At 35.8% G+C, this 13,420-nt stretch overlaps 1 pseudogene; it reads left to right on the top strand.

The window, feature by feature from the left end:
• The first annotated feature begins 293 nt into the window (after positions 1-293).
• LOC113056837 (solute carrier family 2, facilitated glucose transporter member 5-like) lies at positions 294-13,038 on the top strand (annotated as a pseudogene).
• Positions 13,039-13,420: the final 382 nt, after the last annotated feature.

The raw sequence follows: 13,420 nt of genomic DNA, 5'->3' as shown, positions 1-13,420 counted from the left end.
CCCTCTGTGCTGTCTTTTAGGATTACTCACTATTGGCTTCTCCGTAGTCCCCTCATTCTAGCGACCGCAGACTTTGCAAATTCACTTAGATAATTGATTTCAGCAGGGATCACGTTGTGGACTATCATGTGATTGTACACGCTTGGTCTTGTTAAGAAACGCGAGCCTCGGTCGGAAGTGCAGTGCGAGCAGCGCGAGGATTGATGAGATGAGAGGCCGCTTGGCTGTCAATCATACGATACATTGGCTGTCAATCTACTGTGACCACGCCCTCATGTCCGCTATGACCACACCCTCACCTCCAAGATGAAGTCGGCAGCACAGAAAGACGGCCAGTAGAAACTAACTAACTAAACTTAACTCATATTTATCTCAAGAAGTCTTGTAGCCTAAAATAACTTGAATATGGCCGAAGAAGTGTTAATTCTTAGTCCAGGCAAAATAACATCGGTAAGTAGACAAATTTTACTTTATTTAAATGATGTGTCACTTTGTTACAAATCTGCGTTTGTTTTGTTACTTATTTGCTTCGTTCTAATTTCGTTCTTATCGTTCTCTTAACTCGTATTATTGATTGCCATCTAAGGATCTTCAATAGTAGTTAGTTTAAGCATGATCACTCAAATGATACTTTATTAAAGTTTAATTTTAGTACGCTGTTGAATCTTGGTTGATGAAGGGTGTGTAGTAACAGGTTTCAAAAGCTATTGTAATATCAGTAATATTTAGTAATGCAATATTCAATGTCACATTTTCATTTTGTACGATATGGTGTGTAGAAAAAAAAGAAGAAGAAAGAAAAGGCATTAAGTTAATGTCACAAGACATTTTCCCAGCAAATTTCCTCACGTGTAGGACTACACATAAGCAACTGTATCTGACCACTTAGTGGGACAAATTAAGTTTTCCACTCATGATCTGAAGTGTAACGACCACTGAAGTCACACCATGAGAAAGCTGTTCTATCCTCTTCTGACTTGAACTATTGCTTCAACATTTTAAGATCACTAGAATAGAATAGAATAGAATAGAATAGAATAGAATAGAATAGAATGGAATAGAATGTTTATAAAATAAATCTATTTGTTCGTAAGACTAAATATATTTATATATGAATGTATTTTCATGTGTGTCTAATGGGATTTAAATACTGTATAGTCCAACTCATATTAATGGACATACAAATGTAAAACTATTGTTTATGTACTACGCACTGTTTATATATATTTAAAAAAATGTATGTTTATGTTTAATTTCTGAATGTGTTCTTTTGAAACACTATACATTTTATTCTTTGGCTCTTGCGTGTGGGGCTCATAGTTTCAGCCACAGAATTTTGAAGAAAAGGAAACAACAAAATGTACCACTTTAAGAAAAAATAAGGAAAACTACAGCTTACATGCCATAAATATGTTTGTGTCTCTTTTTTATAGCATCTTACCTCATCTCTGCTGGCAGTGGCTTTCCTCACCTCCTTTGGTAGCTCAATGCTGTATGGGTACAACTTAGCTGTAGTCAACTCTCCTGCTGGGGTAAGAGCTCGATCAGTACCTCACTTGCCAAAACTGCTCAACAAAAGATGTAATCAGTTGATAACATAGCCAACATAGTTCCATTCAACACAAAGTTTCTTAAAGTGGCTTCCAGTATAGAGATGCACGTCAGGCTCGAGGTTGAAATAAACACAGTGGCTTAAACAGAGGCTCTCCTGAAGCAAGATCTCAGGGAATGTTGCTTTTACATGATTCTGTGCATTCTTTACATTCTTATTGTAAAAGTGTGATTTCTACAAGGAATTCTGGAATAATTTAAATATAAATGTTATATTTTGTTATGTCATTTCGTATTAGTATGTATATATTAGATTTAAATATATCATGAATAAATCATAATTTTAAGATATGGAAATCAATATGGGACAAAAAGAGAAAGTTATCTTTAGACTTTCTCCAGAAACTTGAAGAAAAAAAGTGTTGAAGCCTTATTTTCATTTTTGGTAGATGAGTCAGTTCAATGTTATTTGTTCATCTTGGCTTGTCAGGCATTTTGTGCTGCAGTGGTTGCCTCTAGCAGCTCTTCATGTATATAAGTAGAGACCTATTTGCCCTGCCCCATTAGCCTGTTAATGACAAAAATATTTAAATTTTCCTGTCTGGTCTCCTGACTGGCTGTTATATACCCTACTTAAGTGGCTTTGTTTTGTTCTGTTTTTCTTGGAACATGATGTGCTAATGAAAAGGATTCAAACATAGAAATCCAAAAATCACAACTGGAAACCGTTGCTTGGTGTTTTATTTATTTATTTATTTTATTTTATTTTTTTTTAAGCAGAAGCAGAAGCTCAGTCGATGTTATCAATAATCCACTTTTTTTTCTAAAAAAAAAGTAGTTCAGTTGAATCTATTGTTGAGTAAACTGAAAGACTATGTTAAGTTTTCCCAAGTCTGTTAAATTATACCGCACTGTTCCAACTTTAAAGCTAGAATAGAAAAGGTATGTAAACTGATTAAATTAGACTGTGACCTTAAAGCACTGGCAACAGATAGAGTTGCATAAAAAGAGAGAGAGGAGAGCTTGTCACGAGACAGAGGCATGTAAGTCCATGCTGAGGTGTGTGTCACTGAATAGAAGCTTTGAGATTTGAAATATGAAGAAAAAAGAATTTGAAGACATTGGGAATGCCTGTTAATGATGTCTTTCCTTATGCATTTCTTGAGTCTCACAGTTTTAAAGAATAGTTCACCCACTAATAACTTCACCCTCATGTTATTCCTGACCTTTATTCTTAGGGTGATAAAGTTGGGACATGTGAGAAGTAGTCATATAGACTACTTATATCATATTTTTATGCAGATTTTTTTATTATTATTTTGTAGCCTTGCAGTCCCATTTTATTTAAATAATAATGAATGGAAATAAATGAAAAAGCACAAGATATCCTTTAAATTTGACTGGAAAATCATGGAGGAATAGTAAATGCTAACAGTATTTTTGGGTGAACCTTTCACTTTAATTTTCTCTCTGTCTGTCCGTCTCCCTCTTACTAGTACATTAAAGACTTCTATAACCGCACAGTGGTAAGTCGCAATGGAACTGGATTAAACGAGGAGGCCCTGACGCTCATGTATTCACTCACCGTTTCTGTGTTTGCGATTGGAGGCCTGATCGGCTCTTTGATGGTGGGCACTCTGGTCACCAGATTTGGAAGGTAAGTCAGGAGGAGACACATAACATCTGGCATGGTGTGGTCACTCTGCCAGGAAATCCTGTGTCAGTGTCAAGGCCATCGAGGTAGATTCTTCCTCACCTGACCTCTCTGACCACACTGAACGACTTTGCCTTTGCCTTGTAAATGGCCTTGTTTGCACTCTGAAAAGAGGACACACTTAGTTTCAGACATCTTTGTTGGTGATTAGTTCAACTAAAAATAAAAATGCTATAATTTATTAACCCCCGTGTGGTTCCAAAACTGTATGAATTTTTTTTTTCCATGTAACACTAAAGAATTATTTTTTAATGTACTGGTCGTGTTCTTTACATACAGTTACTGTGAATAGAGAATAGAGCTTTCAAGCCTCAAAAACAAGGCAAAAGATCAGCAAAAGTGTCAACAAAGTGATCTGTGTGATGGATGAATCTGTGTGATATGGATCACTTTTATAATACTTTACTGATGTTTTGTGTCTTTTTGTAGCTTTAAAGCTCGTGTCTGCATTCTTTGTAATTACATGGAAAAGAGCAAGTACATTTTTGTAATTCTTCCTTTAAAAAGAGAAGTCATACCAGTTTGGAACAACATGAGGATGTGTAAGTAACAAGCTTGAATTTTTAGAAGGAAAAAAACATTTAATAATGAAATTGCCAAAATCCTAATTTTTATAGCTGTGATAACATCGTTGTATAGTGTATAGTGACAAAACTGTTTACTTAACCACTGTGCATTTCCTAACTTAGTACCTTAAACTTCTGTTTTGTACTCTCCAAGGACTCTGGAAGTACACTTGTATAGTCTGTTCTGAGTGTCTATGAGGACCGCCACAAGATTTGACTGCAGACATTTAAATGCAAATGAAAGACGATGATTCATGACCCTATTTATTGTTCTAATCAATTTCAGTCCAGCAAAATGTTTTATAGCAGTAAGGTGATCATAACGCAGAACACTGTGCAGCCATCTGTAAATCAGGGGGAAAGTTTACAACTTGATAGAACTAATCAAAGAATGCAGCTATTTCACCAGCAGCACTGTCATGGAACATCAGTTATCTGGTTTCGATAGTTAAACACCCAGGTGGCCGGCTATCAAGCATGACTGTCCTAGCTTAATGAGCAGTGCCAGGGCAGAACTTCACAGTGTTTGCTTTTGCAGGAAAGGAACACTGGTCAACTCCACTGTACTGGTGTTCTTGGCAGGATCACTCATGGGGTTCAGCAGGATCTGCGCTTCGCCCGAAATGGTCATCTTTGGTCGTTTTATAACAGGAATACATTCAGGTATGTCCAAGCTGAAATATAAGCAGGTATAGCAAAATAAGTCTCGATGTGAATAGACTCTGACATGCTTTGCTCATCTCCAACTTCCAGGTATCTCTCTCAGCGTGGTGCCAATGTACCTTGGAGAGATCGCTCCTAAAAATCTGAGAGGCTTCCTGGGGCTCATGCCTAGCATTTTCATTTGTGCTGGGGTTTTCTTAGCTCAAGTCTTGGGCCTGCATGAACTTTTAGGAAAGGTACACCAGGGAACCTAAGATCAGTGAACAATTTAACACCGCACAGTTACATTGCTCGTCTATATTCATAATAATTATGAAATAGTTCAGTACTCTGTTTTAACTTGTGCTGTTTTGTTTGACAGGAAGAGCACTGGCCCCTGTTTCTCTCTCTTGTGGTTGTCCCCACCTTTATCCAGCTGATGCTGTTACCGTGGTTTCCAGAAAGCCCACGCTACCTGTTGATTGAGAAGCACAATGTTCATGCCACTATCACCGGTGAGAGAAATGCTTTTGATTTCGATTGTAGCCATTTTTCTAGAACCATCAAAACATCAAATCTACTGTTTTCTTTTTTCTTTTTTTTATTATATAAATACTACAGTATATGTTATAGATCATGTTATCGTCTTAATTATCAGTAAACATTTTTGTAAACATCCTTAAAAATTATAAAAGAATTGTCAGAAATACTAGGTATAATATATTAATAAATAAAAATTTTGCTTTAAAGAAAGAAAAAAAATTAATGGGTTAAAATAAACATAAATCAGCCTATTCTCTGATAGGCTTTTATCTTGTACCGTTTTCCTTCTGAAGTAAATGTAAGTTTATAAATAATTAAATTATATTTATTTTGTTACTAGAAAACCAGATAACGGTGATGGTTTTTAAAAGCATTATTTTTAAGTAAGTATTTTTTTCTTTTAGTTAGTTCATGGGTCATCTTGAAGGGATTGTATTGGTGGGATATTGCAAAGTGATACAGGCAGCTCATACTGAAAACTTTATCAGCTGGCTCCTAATACAGATGAACATTAAAGCCAACAGTTTATGTTGTTTTTGTTGGTGCAGCCTTGAAATGGTACAGAGCCAAATGTAACATCCAGGCAGAGATCGAGGAGATGCAGGAGGAGCAACGCTCTCTGTCCTCAGTGGAGACCGTGTCTGTCTGGCAGCTGATACTGGATCACACTGTTCGCTGGCAGGTCCTGTCCGTGGTGGTCATCAACATTGGTATGCAGCTGTCTGGCATCGATGCGGTAAGATCAACATCCTGGTTAACATATAGAGCTGACTACACTGCATGATTTGAGTTTTGAGTCTTTTGTAATAGAAAGGTCAGTGGTGTAGTGGAGGGTATACGTGGTATACGGCATATACCCACTTCTTTATCTATTGGATTTTCCCTAAAAACACCCATTAAACAGGATTTGTCCTGTATTTTATATAAGGCCAACAAGCTGAATCAACAAATAAGTATTTTGCACCGTTGACCGTAGACCGATTAATTAATACATTATAATTAATGTTACCCTATTTATTAATTTATATGAATCATATACATAATAAATAAGAATATATGTCATATATGATTTGACATTGTAAAAAGTAAAAAAAAAAACTAAATTATTTACGTTTAATGTATTCCTAATTTAAGCAAATTTAGGTTCAAACAATAAATTCGGTCCCACTTTATATTAGGTGGCCTTAACTACTATGTACTTACATAGAAAAATAAGTACAATGTACTTACTGTGTTCATATTGTATTGTAAAACACTTTTGCTGCTATTGAGGTGGGATAGGGGTAAGGTTAGGGAGAGGGTTGGAGGTATGGGTAAGTTTAAGGGTGGGTTAAGGTGTAAAGTATGGGTCAACAGTGTAATTATAAATGTAATTACAGAAATTAAATACAGATGTAATTACATGTAGTTTTTTTTATAAATATAAGTACAATGTAAAAACACGTATGTACACAATAAGTACATTGTACTAAATTATTAATTAAAATGTAAGTACATAGTAGTTAAGGCCACTTCATATAAAGTGGGTCCCGTAAATTCAAAACCGCTCTAATACAGAGAAAACCCAACCAGTTTCATCAGAGATTGTGGAGGGTTAAGTCTAGATGTCTTTCAGCGTGTATTTGGTTTAAAAGCACGAGTGTTATACTGGATGGTGACTGAAGGTGTTTTAGATTATGCGCTGATCTAGTTATTCTTAATGCATGTACAGTAAGATCAAGACAGCAGGTTTAGTGGTCTTTTGGCATCTTCTTGTGGTCCTGTTGCTTGACTGGTGCTTATTTATATTAAAAAGGACGTGGGGATAGGGGAAGGGGGAATACATTCTGGATAAAAATATTTTTGTTTGTTGTTTTTAAATAGAGATCATGATTCTCCTACGAACAGACAGCTAAACAAAATAGCATGTAATGTACAAGAGGTTCTGGCAAAATGTTAATTGGTGCATTAATAATTACAAAATCTGCACCTCTTCTACGGCTAATTTTAATTTCATAATGATCCTTACTCCTGGAAGTCAAGCAGCAGAAGTTAAATGACAATATGCAAATACTACTGGCCCATTTTGGGTTGAACTAAATATAGAAGACTAGTTTAACATGTAACTGTTTATAAAACGTGGTGTTCATCTTTTGCTGGGTTTCTTTAAAAAAAAAAAATTGGGGCCATAATTTGCCAGTATACCCACTTCTCCAGGCACCACTACACCAGTGGGAAAGGTAATGATATGAACATCTGGATCTGGGCATGACAAGTATTTAGCCTCTAAAGCCTCACAAGATTTCTTCCAACATCAAATAAACAGCAGGTAAACAGTGGTTTCAACCTGCACAGTAGAGCTGTGGCTATGCACCTGAATTTAAAGTGGCTCTCATTTTTTTATTCTTCAGGAATAGTTTAGTTTTAACTTCAGCTTAATTATTCAGATGATTAAGAGCACGGAGGACAGACACCTCACTTTTTATCCATCAGAGCTTAACCAATAACAATCTTTTTTAAGTGTTTATGCAGTTTAATTTGCACAGCCCTGCTATAGTGATAAATAAAGGCTATTATTCAAGCAAATTAGATGTATTTTTTAATTGTAACATCGTTAAGATGGTGATTATGGAAAATATATATATTTTTCCCAAATAGTAGTCTGCTGGTAGTGTTTAAGTTAGACCTGTCAGCTGACACCATTCCTTTATACTTGCCACTGCAGTGCTCTTTAATGGCATCTATATTATGATCAGAATCAGGGTTATGAATAAGAATTCTTATGCATTTCCACAAAAACACACTGTGCTATTAAATAGATTCTCAGAAATGAATTCTGCAAAGGTTTCTAGCATCATATTAAAAGGTTTTACCAGTATAACACACGGTGTATATTATTATTTTTTCTTTCTATAGGAATGTCTTATATAAATTGTATTGTTCTGAAATGTTGTGTGGATGGCAGACTAATTCTTCATGTAATAATGAGGATAAAGACCAATAGAGAGCTCATTACCAGGCCCACACGGAATCTGTGTGCCCAGAGCTCAGCAGAATTCAAACAGCCATCATTCGCAAACTTCTGCATATTCCCCACTCCTTGCTTGACGTTCATTTAATCATTCATTTGATGTTGGCTAGCAGTGCAGTACTCTCAGCTCTGTTTACCACATTACATTCTGCAGAAGTCCACAGATTATGCCACAAAATGAAGAAAAGAGGCTTCAGATTTCATCTGGAGTTTGTCAAATTGCAATTTCTATTTCTGTCATGTCTTTCCCCCATCGGATTTCCACGGCCAACTACGAAACAATAAATAAAAGCCATTATCTCAGCGGTGATTCCTCAATTTAATTCATTTACAGTCATTGACATTCATTCAACTGATTCTGAAACTAAACAAAACTGAGCCTCTCATTTTAGATTTGAGACCTGAACATGATGTTTGTGACTTACTTTACTCAGTCTTTACAGAGATTGTTATAAAATAAAATTGTTTACTCACTAGACAAGCATTTCCCAGCATTTCCTTACAGCCTCATCAGGCTACAAATCAGCCTTAACCATAGCCTTAACTTCCCAAATCGTAAATACATCTTGTCAAAGTACGTGAGCTACTGATGTCAAATCCAAGTAGGACTCTTCATGTTTGCCCTGTGGGGCTTCGATATCAAATTTGAATATTAAATGACATTGACTGTTGGGCCCTTAGGTGGCAGGTGACCCTGTGAGCGTCTGTGTGTGTGTATTCAGTGTAAATGCGGCTGACAGGTGGTGAGTCTTGGCTGACTTCAGCATAAGCAGCAGGAGAGAGGCAGGCCGTGTGTGTCCTCTACGGTCCCCAGCAGCTCTCAAACCGTCTGTGTTCCCTCTGATTACCCCCCTGCCTAACCTCACACACAGCCCTCCAGCTCTCAAATTGAATCTGAAGTGTTGTACGCCGTAACCACTCATAGTCACGATATGCCACCTGTACAAGTCAAAATCACTATGCTTTCGCTCTTCACCCCAGATCTGGTTTTACACCAACGACATCTTTGAGAACGCCGGAATCCCGACCCCTGAGATCCAGTACACGACCGTAGGAACTGGAGCTATAGAGATCATTGCAGGCCTCATAGGGGTGAGTTTTCATATTCGACTGACGCTTCCAATGTGAAAACTGTCTGTTTCAATTATTGATAGTGGTAAAAGGCTATCTGACAGGGTTATATAGTGACTCGAAATAGTTTATTAGACATCACTTGGTCTATTACTTCACTAGAGCCGCTGCATTTGAAAAAGAACGTCTCTTCATATCTCAATCATTTTCATTTAGCTTTGCCCTCAATCTTTCCCAGCTCACGTTGTGTATTTTTCTGCTGTGACAGACATTAAAAATCACTGTATAAGATGAGTGTTAGAGAGACTGATGTGTCTTGTTTTTGCCACCTCCTTTCTTGGGTCACATCTCAGAGCTGTAATGAAGGCCAGATACAGTCTCTCTCTCTCCCAGTTGCGTCGCTTAGCCGGGATTTAGTGATGCACCAGCAGCAACCGGAGAGAAAGAAGGCACGCTGTTAGTCAGAAGAACTCATTGCTGTTCAGTGTCAATTGGCCCTCACTCGGGAGGCAAATGGCACACGAGAGGAAGGCTAGAGATTGGTTATAAAATTACAGCTATTCATTCTTATGTCAGCTTCACCCGCCTTTAAGTCAACAGTGCACAGCTTTAGCACTCAATTTCAGCAGCACTTAATGAAAAAACAAGGTTCCACTTTATGTTTCTGCGACATTTGCTTGTAAAAAAGCACCAAAAAGTCTTCCTCTCAAGACAGTGGTTACTAATTAATCCGATCAAGACAAAAGGAAGCGCCTGTTGTGAACATTCGCATTTCATGTCTCTTGTTTGTTTTTTTATTCAGTGTTTCACCATTGAGCGTCTCGGGCGAAGGCCATTGATAATTGGAGGCTTTGGTGTTATGGGAATGTGTTGTGCTGGGATAACACTGTCCCTCATTCTTCAAGTAAGTGAAATATCGTTAATAAAGTAGAAAATATTTATTAAAATATGTATTCACTGCCAATTGAAATAACTGTTGGCGAAACTAATATAGTGATAAAGTGATATAACATATATATTTTTTCACCTTCTGCTACTATCATATTTTCAGATACATGTGCCTTTTATGAAATATGTGAGTGTGGGGTGTGTGGTTGGGATCATTGCTGGGTTCTGCATCGGGGCCGGGTGAGTTCTTTGTGTCTGTCACTCTTTCTTCTTCTCTTAATCTATTTATTAAAGTGATCTACATGGCTGCATCAGTCATTTTCAGTCATGCTCAGGCACATTCAGTAGAGAACTGCTTCAATCGGAATGAGTAGTAGTCTGCTCTTTGACCCTGAAGTCCCTGATGACGCCTTCAAATAGTAAAATAGCGACACCTGGGGGTAGAATTTTGGAAAAAACAATCCCAACTGCAGTTCATTGTAAACCTCTGTATTTATTTGAGCACTAGGTTTTTTACATATATGGATTTATTTTACAGACATATTTTGTCTATATTTAGTATATTCATAATTTATTTGTTCAGGATAATTTAAAGACGCTCAAACTTTCAGAGATATGTTTCTATAACATGTTAATGTTATATAATGTTAATTATTTTTATAATTTATACAATTTCAAATTTATTTACTAAAAAAAACTAACTTTCACAACTGCAGTTCATTGTAAACCTCTGTATTTATTTGAGCACTAGGTTTTTTACATATATGGATTTATTTTACAGACATATTGTCTATATTTAGTATAGTCATAATTTATTTGTTCAGGATAATTTAAAGACGCTCAAACTTTCAGAGATATGTTTCTATAACATGTATGTTATATTAAACTTTCCAGTTTATAGATTAATTCTCTATATCCCTATCTATGCTTACCAAGCATGATTATTCCAAATAAGATTCTTACATGGAGTTTACATTTTATCTCATTTATTTTCAACAAAACAACATAACTTACATATTACATAATTTATTTTGTGAGTACACAGAAACTACATGCACTAAGACAAATTGGATGAGATGATTAGATTTTATACAAAAAAATTAATGATACATATATATAACAAAATATATGAATGATGAATTATTCTAAAATATATAAGACAAGACAGAGAACAGGATACAGATGCCTTGGGAAATTAAATGCGTCTTGACTAAATTGCATTAAATTGATATAATGATCAATTGTGCTGTTGAACAGAAGTATTGACATTTTAAGGGTTTCAAAGATCCAAGTATGGAAGTTAAAGTGTGTACTTCCCTCTATTAGTGTTTCAATCGGTGTAATTACGTCTTTAATTAGGATTTTTTATGGCTCATTGTTCATAAACAATGATGAATATGGCTTTTTAAGACAAAATCCTGCATGAACAATGAATTACAAGCAGAGTTCCTTATCAATTTAACTGCAGCATGCCTCCTGCTGCAATTATCACGCACAAATAATGAAGCCATCGCTTGGCTTGTTCATGAATTCATTACATTTGAAATAACACCTTGTGCCTCCTTATTTTTCACTTGTAACCAAAAGGGATTAGAACTTAAGCAGTGGAACAATCTCTGCTTCCTGCATATTGAGATAATGAGCTCTTCATAAAGCTAGTTTATTATCCTCCCTCCAAGAACTGTTGCACTACAGAAGAGCAGTGCATACATGCATGTGCATAAAATGCATTCATAATATGCACTCATTTGTGTTTTATAGGCTAAAAAAATATAACCGCTCTAGGTTTCACAGCACTTTTTCTCTGAGTAGGTAGGCGATTAAACATGAAAAATATAAATGACGTCACAATATATCATTAGTACGGATGTGTCTGTTTTTTAGCGGGTGTTCCGTTCCTGATCACAGCTGAGCTTTTCAAGCAATCCCATCGTCCTGCCGCATACACCGTGGGAGGATCTCTTAACTGGGTGTCGAACTTCACCATCGGCTTTATCTTTCCGTTCCTTCAGGTATCAAATCCATTCAATGAAGCTAAAGCCAAAGATACACAGAGTATAATCGGAAAAAGGATTTTCCAGGGTTGTGGTCGCCAAAACATTAGTCAGAGTCAATCATTGTGAAATTCAATCATCTTCATGTAGTTTTAAAAAGTTGTATTTCTTTGCCACAGATGTCTGCTGGGTCCTACTGCTATCTGGTGTTCTGTGCCATATGTGTATCAGTGGCCATCTACGTCTACTTTGTTATTCCGGAAACTAAAAATAAGACGTTTGTAGAGATTAGTCAGATGTTTGCTACAAAAGAGGCTGTGGAAGAGAGCCAGGCCCTCACTCACCCGGACCAGCTCAAACTGAAAAAGATGAACGGATACGGCTCACTTGAAAATGGTTCACTTGAATTCGACAGTTCTTCTTCCTGTCCTTAAACTCCGAAGAAAAGCAAAAAATGCATTTGAGGTTTAGGAATTAGATCATTTATCAGCCATGCATTAAGAAAGGCGCAGTTAAGTAAATCTTTTGTGCGCATCGGGCTCAGACTAACAGAAGGTCTGTTTCTTACTTAGTTTTGTGAAGCTACTTAAACACCTACAGCTTTGTGTTACTTTGTATGCAAGAATAGTGCCATATACGTCTTACCACATGTATATTGTTACTGAGAAATCACAAACTATGTTTTTTCACCATTTGTCATGTTTGTGTTATGAAAGAAATTCCTTCTTGTATATAGGCCTTATACATATTTTTATCATTGTGAGAGTATATATATATATATATATATATATATATATATATATATATATATATATATATATACATATATACATTTATTAGTTGCACATTATTGTGAGTGTTAAATGGCATTGGATCATTTAGTAACGCTCAGGTGCTAACTTACCACTTTATCAGAAACTTTAAAATGGGCTGAGATCAAACTTATTTTAAAAATTCCTTTTCTTTTTCAGACATCACTGTTTTATATATTTCGAACACTGCTACAGCTGTAAATATTTATTAGTATATATACACTACCATTTAAAAGTTTAAGGTGTTGTTGTTGTTTTTTTGTAAGAATATGTTTATTCTGCAAGAATGCATTAAAGACTTAGGAAGTTACAAAAGATTTATATTTAAAATACTGTTCGTTTTAATGTTTTATTAATCAAAGAATGTTGAAAAATACAAATATTGAGACGTTTTCAACATTTATAATAATAATGTTACTTGAGGGCCAAATCAAAAATGAAAATTCTGCTCTGCCATCACAGAAAAAAAAAATATATATATACATACTTGTATTTCTGATTTTATAATATTTTAAATCAAATAAATGCAGCCTTGGGAGCATTAAAGACTTCTTTCAAAACAATTTCAAGGTCTTACCAGCCCAAAACATTTGAATGGTAGAGTATTAAGGTATAGGTTTTATTCATAC

The sequence above is a fragment of the Carassius auratus genome, chromosome 38, assembly GCF_003368295.1.
Source record: "Carassius auratus strain Wakin chromosome 38, ASM336829v1, whole genome shotgun sequence".
Classification (NCBI taxonomy): Eukaryota; Metazoa; Chordata; class Actinopteri; order Cypriniformes; family Cyprinidae; genus Carassius; species Carassius auratus.
Note: the sequence above shows the minus strand (reverse complement) of the source record. Positions and strands in the feature narration are given on the sequence as shown.